Raw genomic sequence first — 14966 nt, 5'->3', positions numbered from 1 at the left:
GGAGTGTGGCGCGGATCGGCATGAGATCACCGAGATCATCCGGAAAAATTTAGATTTGTTGAGCAACGACGGAAAGTTAGGGAGGACACACAAAATGACAGTCACAATCGACACGGGAGAAGCATTGCCGATCAAACAACGTCCGTATTGGTGGTCTCCGTACATGCTTGCGGAAGTCAACAAAGAAATTGACCGCATGCTCGAGAACAATGTCATATCGCCTTCTGACAGTCCGTGGTCTTCTCCAATTTTGTTAGTAAAGAAATCTTCCGGTGAATACCGACTTTGCTTTGACGGTCGCAGGCTCAATGCCGTGACAAAACGTGACAGTTACCCATTACCGCGTGTCGACAGGATTCTCAGTATGTTGCGAGGAGCAAAGTACATCAGTTCGATCGATCTCAAGAACGCTTTTTGGCAAATCCCGTTAGATTCAGAGTCTAGACCGAAGACAGCTTTTGCGATTCCCGGCAGAGGTCTTTTTCATTTTAACGTATTACCGTTCGGACTGACAAACGCAGCCCAGAGGCAGCAGTGTCTCATGGACAGAATTTTCGGACCTGAACTAGAACCTCACGTCTTTGTTTACCTGGACGATCTAATCATTATCGCCCCGACATTCGAGAAACACGTACAAGTTTTGAGGGAGGTGATACGACGTCTTCGAGACGCGAAACTCACCGTGAATGCGAAAAAGTGTCAACTTTTCCGCTCAAGTTTGAAATATTTAGGTTTCACTGTCGATGAACATGGTCTAGGTACCGATCCAGACAAAGTAGCGGCCATGGTGAGCTATCCAGTCCCGAAGACTAGTACCGAAATCAAACGTTTCGTAGGCATGTGTTCTTGGTATAGGCGTTTCATCCCTCATTTTTCGACCCTCATGTCCCCGATAAACGCGTTACTTACCGGAAAGCGAAAGCGACAGAAAACGGAGTGGACTCCTGAAGCTCAGGAAGCTTTTCAGAAAATCAAGGATGCACTTGTTTCAGCACCCGTATTGTCAAGTCCTGATTTCTCGAAACCTTTCGTGATCCAAACTGACGCTTCAAACACCGGTCTAGGAGCAGTTTTAACGCAAGATTTAGACGGAGATGAGAGAGTGATCGCGTACGCCAGCCGTTCGCTAACAAAAGCCGAGCGAAATTATAGCGTTACGGAACGAGAATGTTTAGCCGTTTTGTTCGCGTTGGAAAAGTTCAGACCTTACGTTGAGGGCACCCATTTCACGATCGTGACGGACCATTATTCATTGCTCTGGTTAAACCGAATGAAGGACCCAGCAGGCAAGTTAGCGCGATGGAGTGTCAAGCTCAATCAATTTTCATTCGATTTGGTCCATCGTAAGGGCAAGCTCAATGTAGTACCGGACGCACTATCGAGACTACCTGCAGAAATTGCTGCGGTAGACATTGACAGCTTTCTCGGCGTGAACTTGAATGATTTGGACGAGTCGTACACGCGACTTCGCGACAACATAATCGCCAATCCTCAAAGAAATCCATCATGGAAAGTCGAGAACGGTCTCGTGTATCGATTCGTACCGAACAAAATTGTACTACCCGGCAACGTCCCGGAGTGGAAGCTTTTAGTACCGCGAAATCAAAGAACAAAAATTTTAGAATCATGTCATGATGCACCGACATCAGCTCATTTCGGGTACTACAAGACACTTTCAAGGTTATCCATCAATCACTTTTGGCCGAAAATGCGTCGTTCCGTCATTCGTTACGTTCGAAACTGCAAGGTTTGCAATGAGCAAAAAGCACCGAACACCGCTCGCGCAGGGCTTATGGGAAAAGAAAAAAAGGTTCAGTTTCCGTGGCAAATGATTTCCGTTGATTTGATTGGTCCATTACCGACGTCCACGAAAGGATATTCGTATCTCTTAGTGATCGTAGATTGGTTCACGAAGTACGTTGTACTATTTCCGTTACGAAAAGCTACGAGCTCAAAAGTTACAGAATGTATCGAGAACGGAATTTTTCTTGTGTATGGTGTACCGCAATTCATTTTGGTCGACAACGGCAAGCAGTTTGTCGGAAACGAATTTGTAAAGACTTGCGAGAACTACAAAGTTCAAAAGATCTGGTTCACAGCCAAGTATCACCCTCAGAGCAACCCTGTGGAGCGATACAACCGCACAGTTGGCACTGCCATACGAAGTTACGTCAAAGGCGCTCACAAAAAGTGGGATGCCGAGGTGGCAAAGATCGGGTACGCGATTCGCACAGCGGTCAACGAAGTAACCGGATTCAGTCCAGCATTTCTCAATTTTGGTAGGGTAGTACCCTGTACCGGTGAATTTTACGGCAAAGTAGCGGAAAATCCGGAAACCTTGACGACAGCTGATCGCGAAGATCACGCGAAAAATTTAGAACACCTCAAGACCATCTTGCAGGATGTAACCCAGCACCTTCACAAAGCGCACGAACGCAACGAACGCTCGTACAATCTTCGGAAGCGCGACGCTGAATTTTTTGTAGGCGACAAAGTTTGGAAACGCAACAAAGTACTTTCCAGCGCTGCGAAAGACTTTGCGCAAAAATTAGCGCCACGCTACGTGCTGTGCACGATAACGAGAAAACTATCGAAACTCGCGTACGCTCTCGAAGATGAGAACCGCGCAGATCTAGGTGTTTGGCACATGAAAGATTTGAAAGAATTCAGAGGATCTCTGGCAGAAGCCGAAGAACCGTAGCGAGCTTTGCATTTCACTTTTTCGTACCGTTCAATTTTTCGATTAATTCTTTTGTCCTCCTTTGGAATGTTGACGACAGTAAAATTTTACCGTGGAGTTTGTTCAGGAAAAGTTTATTTAAGAACCCCAAATTATGACATTTAACCGGACTTGACTTACATCATACCGCAGTACTCAAGTACTAATTGACATTGAGATTCAGTTTTCAATCGTTTGATACGCGCAGATATCGACAAGCCATTTTCGTGGCGAAACCAAAACTTTTCCAGTGATCAAATTTTGACGTTTTTTTTTTGTGAAGACTTCATCTTCGTTTTTTTGTAAAAAGTAAAAGGCAACTGAGTTACCTTTTCCTTTTTCTTTTTGAGGAGGGGGGTAGTGTAGCGTTACGAAACGCCACAATGGCGATTGGCCGGAGTAGGAGGCCACGAGGTCCTACTTATGCTCGCGGGGCTAATAGATCGCAGTTCGAAGACCCGGAACTAGCAGTTAACGCACGGCATTTGGCAACGCGACGCGCCCACCCTGCCTTCAAGTTTTTTACGTCGCTCATTCCGGAAGCGGAAAGTTTCAATTTAGAGTCATTTGTGCCAGCCACCACGGGGGGGCTGGAAGAACACATGTTACCCCCGCAAATGTCAGGCTGAGGTGGCCTCACGCCTCTAGGTTGGCGAGCTGCAACCTATCTTTCAGAACCCCACTTTCACTTTCTCTTTCTCTTCACTTTCTCTTCTTCTCTTCTCAGCGATAGGTGACCGTACGGCGATGTTGGGTCCCTTTTCCTCTTTAGTAACTTGCCGGAAAGTCATCTCCTTCTTTTCAACCCCATCTTTCTTCCTGTCCTTTTTTTGACCTGCGAGTTACGGCAATTAACATCAGGATAGACGTGCACGACTTACCGACACAATACCGTCCAAAATCTGAATTCTCCCGCTCGGTATAATTTCGAGGTAAACAAACCGACGCCATGACGGTCCACCTGTCATGACACGCGCACGTGTAGTACCACCGGAAATGCACATTTTTGATTGCGCAGTACCACGCAAGCGCAGCCCGCCTTATAGCACAACTGAATAAGGTCGAGAATCGCGCGCGTGACGATTTTCGCGATTTATGGGACTGCGGTACCGAGATTAAAAATGCGGAAGTCGGACACTTCGTCGAGAGCCGTCGAAGCGACGCCAGCGAAGCGCCTTTTAGAGTTCGTGGTCGAGTGACCCCTCGCACTATAGAGGTAATTATCGTTCAATTTTGAATTCATTTCACTAAGACCATGTATTAGGGGTGGTTCGATCCAGTTTAGAGTCAATCCCGTTTGGATGAATTGATCCAGTACCGTATCGCAACTTTAGAGTACCGAAAATTTTTGAGTAAAGGAGTGCCGGAAGGACTTCGATTTAGCGCCAAGAACCCCCTTTTTCGCTGAAAGGGATCGTTCGCAGGGCGATTCGTAGCCAGATCGTTCGCAGGGCGATTCGTAGCCAGATCGTTCGCAGGGCGATTCGTAGCCAGATCGTTCGCAGGGCGATTCGTAGCCAGATCGTTCGCAGGGCGATTCGTAGCCAGATCGTTCGCAGAGGCGACCATTTTGGAGAACATCGTTCGCAGAGGCGATCGTTTATTTTGAGCACCGTATCGCCAAGGTCACACCGCAAGTCAAAAGGACGCTATTCGAGGAGACAACAGACCCGTCATAAAGCTAAGTCGCCATATTTTTTTACCGCGGCATTGCAAAATTTAGGAACGCCTCGAATTTCTCGCTTCTCGCTTTCATAATTTTTGTATGTTCACTAAATTTTTTTGAAACTTTGCAAATGTTTAGAATTTTTTTGTAAGAACCTTTTCATTCAATCTCCAGTGTCAACTTAAAGAAATTTCAGTCAAATTTAACGTTTCGGAACTTCACCGATTTAAACTTTCCTATCAGGATCAATTTTAATTTTTTGTCAAGGTGACACCCCAATCTTGACCTTGGGTTTCATTAAGTTTACATTTAATAATTAGCTCGATCAGAAGGAAGTCTAAGTTCGGGAGGTTCCTCATCAGGAATCAAAACATCTTTTATTTCGTCGAAGAATATCATGTTGAGTTTAAGATTCGGTCACATGTGAAAGAAAAGCTTTTCTGGTTACGACCAAAGTAGATATTAAGGCCACCAAAAAGTACTGGTTCCGCATCTTTCAATTTTCATCTAGTAGTTACAAGCGAACCATTATCGCATTCGTGTGAACCAGTACCGAACCACCAAATACTGTTCTGTGGATAATTTTGCAGTAACCGAATAAACCAAAATTTGTTTAACGATCAGAAAGCGTTTGCTTTTACTTACCTTCGACGAGTAAGATCTGAGCACTTGTCCCGGCAGCTGGACAAGCAACAACCAGCTCAAGACAATAGCTGCCTGGCGCCCATTTTTTAAAAATCCGAACCCACGCCCTCTGCCCCGAAAAACCCCCTGGGAGCCCGGAGCTGTCACTGGCCAACTTTTGGTCACAACATCAATGCGGATATTGTCATCACTCATCATATTGTCCTCGTTTGGTTTCACATGAAAAGGTCAAATTTAATTTTTAATTTAAATTCTGACTTCCCGGCGGCCACCCGTCCAAATATTGACCGCGCTTGGGGGGTGCTTAGTTTTTCGATCATCTGCTTATTGGTGCTTTTATTACCCCGGAAGCTGCATCTGAGTGGGGGGAAGGCTCTAGAGAAAAGTTGAGTGTCTTTTTGGCGTGCGAAAAGTGACTCCAGAGCTTTCAGCATCGATTATCTGTCGGATTAAAAGTTGACCGAAGTTGCGTGATCAATTCCGACTTGAGGAGTTTAATCTTGACGACTAAACGGTTTAATTAATTCGATTAATAATTACTAACCGGAACCGGTGGATGTTGTGGAATCCGGGGTCGAATTTCGACAAGGCGAATATTCCAGCCTCCACTAATTACTGTGATGTGGAAAACTCGGCGGAAACTTTCTAAATATCGGGCAAATTAACAGGGGAGGCGAAGACGACCGGTCCGGACAGCTGATCAATTCTCGTCGTCAAGCTCCGCACCTGACGACGACTAAAGAGCTTTTTGTGCTCCGGGAGACGCTTTATCTTACATTATAGCATAGTTGGAATATTATTTGCTGTCTAATACATGGTAAACTCCGCTTTGACTCGCGCTACGTAGCAATATGATGCAGCATTCTCTCCGAAACTATGTGTTAAGTCAAACAACTGTAACGCAACCACCTACAGAGTTTAAATCTTTTAATTAGCGCCAGCTTCAGGCACACGATGTTAAACCAATTGAACCAATCCAAAACTGTATGTTGCCCTGAGGCTGCAACCTATTTACAAATCACAGTGTTTCAACTCAGTTTAGAGGGAGCCCAAAATCAAAAAAAAATTGAAAATGCAAAATTCCAGTTTTTTATATTTTTCTCAAAAACTATGTAGACAAGTGTGAAGTTCTTGCAACTGGAATATGGGAATTAAAAGAGCAATCCAATGATACCAAATTTATCGCGCTAGCTCGTTTAATAAGAGAGATATTACTATTTGAAATTTGGAGTGGGTAGGACCGTGGGTAGGGAAACCGAAACTGTAGCAATTCTTGAAGTTTTTTTTATGATTACAGACCTGTGCGCAACTAAAGCACTACTTTTGTTTATGTTTACGCTCTTTTTTACTCTCTAGCAGTTAAGAGCTCTAATTTTCCTCCATCATCGGCACTGATCCTTATCTAAATGGCACTTACCAGCAATTCTGCTTGTGTCGTCTAGTTTCTTCAGTTTTCGGTGCGAATAACTTTTGTATGTTTTACTGGGCGGGTCGTAGATGCTCGAGTTTCTTCGACCCAAAAAGACCTCAACCCGGAAGTTATGTAAATCGCGATAATCGAGTTGGCAAGTCTCGAACTTGTTTTCGATGATTATTTACAGAATGACACATGGAAATGATACTGAATAAATCTAATTTGAACTTTGTACGACTTGGCTGGATGTTGGCGAATGCCGTGCGGAATACGTAATGAACCGTCCGTACTAAACTGGAAATATTGGCTTTTGTGCGTGCGAAAAATCGGATATTGACACAGGCTGTCGGGCGACTTGTTTTGATACACACAGCGACGAGATAACAACAATGAATAATTTGCATACGCGGCGATCGACCGATGACTCTGGCGACAACTATTGGAAATGGAAATTTTCCACAAGTCAGCTTTTATTTCCAGAACGCCCCGGAGTGAAACACGGGGGCATTGTGTGTATGGTCGCCGTTTCCGGGGAACCTTTCATGTGTCCGGGATTTTCCGCTAGAATTATTTTTAACTATTATAATTGACGTTATTTGAGGACTCATTAGGAGTTGGCGGCGCCCCAAGGAAACTTCGAACCTTTGTACGCGTACAATGCACGCGAGGTTTTGGCGGGAACCGAAGAGGCGGGACCGAGATTCAAGAAGGCGGAGCCTCGAGGCGCACAGGAGGGACTGCCGCTCTCCCTACTCGCCTCGCGTTTCTCCAAATTTCTTCGGCTCGAGCGGGCCGACCCGCACCAAATTAGGAAACGAATTTCGCCGCTCCATAAATTGTATCGCTCTGTGTACCGACTGAAATTTAAATTTATCTGTAGAATTTAAAGTTGGAACAGTTGGAGCGGTAATCTGCCGTTGTAAATCTGCCATTCGCGCCTTTATAATTCGCGTGTGTTTTTTCGACGAAACAATGGCGAAAAATGCAGAGGCCCCAGCGGAGGAGCAACAGAAGGCTCTCCCAGCTTGTTCATTATTTCCAGTTCACACGATCCCGAGTGGAACGTTTTATTTCCTGTTTGAGTACAATTTGCATCTGCACTATTCTAAGAGGCTTTTACTGCTACCAGTTGAATACTTTCACTCGTAAAATTCCGTTTTGACACGGCGCCTGCTGTTGCTCAGGATTACGAATGAAAATCAACAAAGAGTGAATAATGCGACGGCCACGTTTGTTTGGATTTTACTTGAAATAATAGCGGCTAAGACTATTTTTACGCAGAGGCTTTGATCTCGTTGTCCATGACCGAACCCAGCGGAAATAGCCGCCGAGCCTCCAAATGAGGTTCTTTCCCTTGAAATGTCTATTAATCCACCGATATAAATTTCTTCACCTCCACATTTCAACAAACTCATTTCAATAAAACTACAAACGTCACACTTTCTTCTATCGATGAAACCGGAGTTGATTTACAACCAAAAGCTCACACTGACTATTTTATCTTTCTTATTTGCGATATTTCCATCCTCTGGCAGCTCATTTTCTGATGATATCAACAGTGTTATGGATGTGTGCTCTATGTTTTATGATCCTTCATATAATGTGTTGAGTTAGCAAACAACGCGTTTTAAAAGCCCTCATAAATAACCTCTCTACTGCACCAACGATGTTAGAAACTACTCCTATGAGCACGAGTGTAGCGTTACGAAACGCCACAATGGCGATTGGCCGGAGTAGGAGGCCACGAGGTCCTACTTATGCTCGCGGGGCTAATAGATCGCAGTTCGAAGACCCGGAACTAGCAGTTAACGCACGGCATTTGGCAACGCGACGCGCCCACCCTGCCTTCAAGTTTTTTACGTCGCTCATTCCGGAAGCGGAAAGTTTCAATTTAGAGTCATTTGTGCCAGCCACCACGGGGGGGCTGGAAGAACACATGTTACCCCCGCAAATGTCAGGCTGAGGTGGCCTCACGCCTCTAGGTTGGCGAGCTGCAACCTATCTTTCAGAACCCCACTTTCACTTTCTCTTTCTCTTCACTTTCTCTTCTTCTCTTCTCAGCGATAGGTGACCGTACGGCAATGTTGGGTCCCTTTTCCTCTTTAGTAACTTGCCGGAAAGTCATCTCCTTCTTTTCAACCCCATCTTTCTTCCTGTCCTTTTTTTGACCTGCGAGTTACGGCAATTAACATCAGGATAGACGTGCACGACTTACCGACACAATACCGTCCAAAATCTGAATTCTCCCGCTCGGTATAATTTCGAGGTAAACAAACCGACGCCATGACGGTCCACCTGTCATGACACGCGCACGTGTAGTACCACCGGAAATGCACATTTTTAATTGCGCAGTACCACGCAAGCGCAGCCCGCCTTATAGCACAACTGAATAAGGTCGAGAATCGCGCGCGTGACGATTTTCGCGATTTATGGGACTGCGGTACCGAGATTAAAAATGCGGAAGTCGGACACTTCGTCGAGAGCCGTCGAAGCGACGCCAGCGAAGCGCCTTTTAGAGTTCGTGGTCGAGTGACCCCTCGCACTATAGAGGTAATTATCGTTCAATTTTGAATTCATTTCACTAAGACCATGTATTAGGGGTGGTTCGATCCAGTTTAGAGTCAATCCCGTTTGGATGAATTGATCCAGTACCGTATCGCAACTTTAGAGTACCGAAAATTTTTGAGTAAAGGAGTGCCGGAAGGACTTCGATTTAGCGCCAAGAACCCCCTTTTTCGCTGAAAGGGATCGTTCGCAGGGCGATTCGTAGCCAGATCGTTCGCAGGGCGATTCGTAGCCAGATCGTTCGCAGAGGCGACCATTTTGGAGAACATCGTTCGCAGAGGCGATCGTTTATTTTGAGCACCGTATCGCCAAGGTCACACCGCAAGTCAAAAGGACGCTATTCGAGGAGACAACAGACCCGTCATAAAGCTAAGTCGCCATATTTTTTTACCGCGGCATTGCAAAATTTAGGAACGCCTCGAATTTCTCGCTTCTCGCTTTCATAATTTTTGTATGTTCACTAAATTTTTTTGAAACTTTGCAAATGTTTAGAATTTTTTTGTAAGAACCTTTTCATTCAATCTCCAGTGTCAACTTAAAGAAATTTCAGTCAAATTTAACGTCTCGGAACTTCACCGATTTAAACTTTCCTATCAGGATCAATTTTAATTTTTTGTCAAGGTGACACCCCAATCTTGACCTTGGGTTTCATTAAGTTTACATTTAATAATTAGCTCGATCAGAAGGAAGTATAAGTTCGGGAGGTTCCTCATCAGGAATCAAAACATCTTTTATTTCGTCGAAGAATATCATGTTTAGTTTAAGATTCGGTCACATGTGAAAGAAAAGCTTTTCTGGTTACGACCAAAGTAGATATTAAGGCCACCAAAAAGTACTGGTTCCGCATCTTTCAATTTTCATCTAGTAGTTACAAGCGAACCATTATCGCATTCGTGTGAACCAGTACCGAACCACCAAATACTGTTCTGTGGATAATTTTGCAGTAACCGAATAAACCAAAATTTGTTTAACGATCAGAAAGCGTTTGCTTTTACTTACCTTCGACGAGTAAGATCTGAGCACTTGTCCCGGCAGCTGGACAAGCAACAACCAGCTCAAGACAATAGCTGCCTGGCGCCCATTTTTTAAAAATCCGAACCCACGCCCTCTGCCCCGAAAAACCCCCTGGGAGCCCGGAGCTGTCACTGGCCAACTTTTGGTCACACGGCATTAACGGAAATTATGACAAACAAAATAAAACAGTGGAAAAACTAACCCACAAGAAGCTCATCTACTATCTTATGCTTTCTTATTGCGTATATTCTTTTTTGGGTGTACCCCACGGTTGCACCTTAGGTCCTTTGCTTTCCAATAAAGCTCTAATCCATTCTTTTACAACAGTTTGTTCTTTGTCAGTTAATATACGATAATGAGATCTCTTCAGACATTTCAAAATTATCTAAATTTACTCTATTTTGGTGTCTCTAGAGTCATCCGGTTTTAAAGATACCTGAAGAGTGTACTCCAGTTGCCAAAACTTTGCTAACGTGAAAATTCTAAAGTTCTCGCTTTCTAGATTAGTTTCTTAGAAGTGGATTATTATTTTTGTACTTGCCACAAACACTGACTTCCATTTTCGTAAAAACATTTTTTGAAAATTTTGACTGTCCAATTTGTCAACAAATAATGTTAACTTGTTTTCAATTGCAAAGGCATCAGTGAAAATATATCAGTAACATCCGGAGCAGTTTTTAGAACTTTTTAGGTTTTTGTATCGTGTCAATTATCTCGATTTTTTTTCCAAAAAAATTCTAGATCCAGATTTTGAACAATTCGGTACTGCTTCCAAAACTCATTTATTTAAGTGTTTTGCTAAACCAACGTATTGATTGCAAGCCCAGCTGAATTAATTCTTGTTTGCTCCAATTCTGTGTTAATATGCAAATTGCGTTAATTAATTATTGAACAAATTATTACTGTTCATTTGGAAGCCATTTGTTGATGCATCGGTTATACTCCCGTATTTCTTTACTCAGTGTCAATACTGTCTCTCCTTTGAGCGCTGTGTTATTAGCATTGCAAGAAAGATGCCATTCGGGTGAATCAACACACCGGAAGCATTTCTTCTGAAGACGCTACAAATGAAGTTTTCGAGTGTCGTCTAGTAATTGCATCTTGATGTGAAGGATGAGATGGGAATCTGTCGATGGCGCCCTCCACCCCTCCGTAATATATCACACGTAGAAATTGTCGTATGATATACGGCGCTCTTGTCACTTCCATTAAATAAGTAAATAAAATTCGCAGTCGTCTCCTGGAGCTCGTCGCTGTTTATTTTATTCTTACGCCTCTCCTCCAACTATTTGCTTTGGTTTTTCTCTACTTGGAAGTTCTTGCTCGAGCGGTTACCGTGTATTAGACGTCAAAGAGATGTGTCCAATTTCGTGTTTATCTTTTGTATGGTGGAGCGGCGAGGTGGTGGCGGCGACGGGGTCGCCCGTGTAATTGTGTCCGTTAGTGAAAAGACGATAATGAAAATGTAAATTAAAAGTCGAATAGGTATTGGGGATTGACCAATTTTCAATCAGCGACCGAATTCGAGATAAAAGCGGCGAGCTCGCGTCTCGCAAATGAAACTTGATTTAAAACGTAAATTAAATTTCCAATTATCGAAAGTATCTAAGCAGTATCGGTTTGGGGCGACTCTCGGAAGCCGCAATCAAATCATTTGGCCGGCGTGGCCCATAAAACAAGCGCAAAAATTTCAGGTAGGATTCGAAACGGACCGGTGCCGTGAAAGATTAATGAAAGATGTAAAACGTGCACACAACTCACCCCCGGATCCGCGTTATAGAATAACGTGCGCCGCTCCTTGTCTCACTTGTTGGCCGTGTTTGTCTTTTGGTATTCTGTCCGGATTCACTTCCCTCAAAGGTCGTTTATCATCTTGCATCAGAAGTTTTTAATGACTCTTCTGGATTTACTACTTTAAATTCCGGACGCTTATTCAAAAAGTTTCCGCAGGAACAAAAGTCGATGGCGCCGCCCCCTTGACCAATCGATACATTCTTAATTTGTAGTATCGTCGCACTTCATTATCGCTATCGCTGGGGGCCCGCTCGCTATTTAAATTTCTCCAATCCGTGTTTGAACGATTTCATTTTAGCCAAATTAAGTTGCCCTTTCGACCCGGATTATTGGATTAGAGAGGATCGTCAAGTCGTCATTTTGCCGCCAGCGCAAAAATTTTAATTGGGCCTTGACTCCCAAAACGACATTTTTTGAACACTGGTCCTGACTAGTCTTGTTCTCTTTACTCAGAAATAGACTTTCCTCAACGAGCAGTATCGTTGCTTGTCAAAGAAATAACAAAGCGGCAAAACACTTTATACCGTTTTTCTCCTCTTGCAATATGTTTGTCATCAAATAAAAAATATGAAAATGCTTCAATCGCCCTCTTATTTTTTCCACTCAGTTAAGGGTTTATCTACGCAGAACACAGTTTGGAAAATAATTCCAAACCTTCCTTTTTATGTTGTTCACATTTGAAAAATATAAATCAAAAGACGTTTTATTCCAGTTTGGTAGTTCAACAACTTGGTAATAAAATAAATTGCTAGAAGTGATATACATATTTTATTTCCCAATTTATGTGCTTCCCAGAGATTCAAATTTTAACAGAAAATAATAAATGTTTTATCTTTTTCTTTTTCCTTCCAAAATTTCATTATTCATATCATTATTTTAATTATCCATCAATTTTGGATAAAATACGTCCTCCAGACCATATTTCTACTCTTTAAAATCTAATTTCGATTCAGGAGAGTACAGTTGGTTGCAAAAAAAACGGGACCTGTCAGAATAAAATTGACACATTTTTAAACTTTTTTCATGGTGTGAAACCTTCTTACGAGATACAAGTTAGAATTTTTTTCAAAATTCAGGGACATTTTTAAAAATTATTAGATAGGTATTGTCAAACTGACAAATGGACACAAACAAATTTATATAAGGAACATTTCCTTTTCCCGTTTTTTTTGCAACCAACTGTAGTACGGATGCTTTAATAATTATTTCTATTTGTATATCAAGGCCGCGAAATCATTCTTTAACGTACCGAGAGAAAAATTGTTAGTTGCGGCCGAATCTCGAGGATGTCAAAGGATTACCAAGGTGTACACCACATTTTTAGTGCAACCGAAACTGGATTCGCGGCCTGTTTTAGGTACGCGAAGTGCTCATTTCGCGTACTGGTGCACAAAGAATAAATTATTTAAACGTTCCAAATCTTGTTACAAGCATTTTAAGTCGTTCTTGATAAGGACAACAGACAAGGAATGTTGTAGTCCTGATTTGACACTTTGTGATTTATTGTTATTACTCGGCTATAACCAGAGGTTATAGATTCTCTTTTCCAATCTCTATGTTTTCCAAAGCATCAAACTTTAAAAGCCAATTCTCGTTTCCTTTCAAAACATTTTTATTTTCCTTATTCATCCTTTCCGAATGACATTTTTCCTCCTGATCTATTTTAATTGCTTTCTCAAAGGGTCATCTCTCAAGTGGTAGAATTTAGAATGTACCAAATCAGGACAGTACGGTGGATGCTTTAATTCACACCCCCCAGAAGGGTAACAAATTATCGAAGAGAAACTTTCTAGTCGTGATTTGCCACATTGCGATTTCTTTTTGTTCGTCGCGTTAAAAGACAAGACGTTGAGAGTCCCCTTGTGGAGTTTCCACTCATTAGAAGTGTAATTTTGTTTGTATGGAACGGTAGAATTTCAGTTTGGATGAGTGGCTGCGTCGAACAACCCTAATGAATTGGCGAACACTTGAAAAAAGCTTGCGGAGCACGCTCCGTGTAGTGTGAATTGTTAAAGTCGCAAATAGACCCCAAGTAGACGTTGGAGAAATTATCTCTGGGCGAGCAGTGGCCTTAAGTGTCGAAAATGGGAGCCCTTTGCCGTAACTGCCCCAGCCGCCGATCGATCCCTCGGGAGGCGGCAGTAAAAATTACCCCCGCCGCAGATTTGGCCGGGTTACGGCCGATTGATGGAATGTTTGCGATGCATAAAACTATTGTGTGTTCGTGTGTCGTGCGTGACTGCGAAGCCGTCGTAAAACACCAATCCTAACAGTTCCCGTTGGCTGGAAATTGCGGTTTAGTCGATAAAGACGGAGTCCTTGACTAAAACTGAAAGATTTTATTGATAATAAAGGGAATCTTTCGGTGTGCAAGGTCATAAATCGTCGGATTTCAGCCGCGTTATAAATTACGGCGGGGCGCCCCCACACACGTGCGCGTATTACTGGTTGCCTATGATTTTATTCAGCCATGTTATTACACTAACGACCATAAAATACCGGCACAATGAATTCCGCCGCACCAACTTTACCGCTTTAGTTACGAGACACTACATTGTTATGGGCCACCTAAATTATCTCCAAAGTAAACTAATCTCCGGTAATTATTGCTGTTAACGATAGTTGCGGAAAAATGTCACCGGGCGAAGGGGCGGCCATGGCGCGATTAATTCCAACACTTTGATCTCGACAACGATTCTTTGAGGCTTTGACAAGTCCAACAAGAAAGGAAAATTATGAGTTATTGTAAGAACGCGGTCGCGAAACAACGTCAAAGATGCACTTACCAAATCACTCTTTTGATGCATCCGCGCCTTCACCAAATACCAACCTAAAAGCTTCGACTTTTTCCATACAAATAAAACTTGAACGGAATTGTACAAACGCTTCGTCAGTCTTATATTTCATCGGACATCTGATCCGGATCAACCAGGAGTCAATTAAGACTTAAACTACTAGTCGCGACTGTAAATATTTCATAACGTTGATCTACTTCTTTCAAATAATTTGTAATCTAATAAAACATTACTGAAAACATCCAGGACTTGTGTTTTTAACAATTTTATGAGATGTATTGCGAGATACACCGGTTTGAAGAGACAGAACGCAAGAAACAACAAAGCAGGACTTTGAAAACAGAAATGAGGTTA

General features: G+C 42.9%; 1 protein-coding gene and 1 long non-coding RNA gene across 5 annotated transcripts in view; one reads left to right on the top strand and one right to left on the bottom strand.

The window, feature by feature from the left end:
• The window catches only part of Dop2R (dopamine D2-like receptor), a 151466-nt gene that overhangs the window by 84568 nt on the left and 51932 nt on the right, over positions 1–14966 (bottom strand). The window lies entirely within an intron of this gene.
• LOC138133252 (uncharacterized) lies at positions 8866–9990 on the top strand. The gene is made up of 2 exons (XR_011160292.1): positions 8866–8994; positions 9043–9990. It is a non-coding gene; the product is annotated as an uncharacterized lncRNA (long non-coding RNA).

This window comes from Tenebrio molitor, chromosome 6 (genome assembly GCF_963966145.1).
Source record: "Tenebrio molitor chromosome 6, icTenMoli1.1, whole genome shotgun sequence".
In the NCBI taxonomy this organism is placed as follows: domain Eukaryota; kingdom Metazoa; phylum Arthropoda; class Insecta; order Coleoptera; family Tenebrionidae; genus Tenebrio; species Tenebrio molitor.
This window is presented reverse-complemented; position numbering and strand designations above follow the sequence as displayed.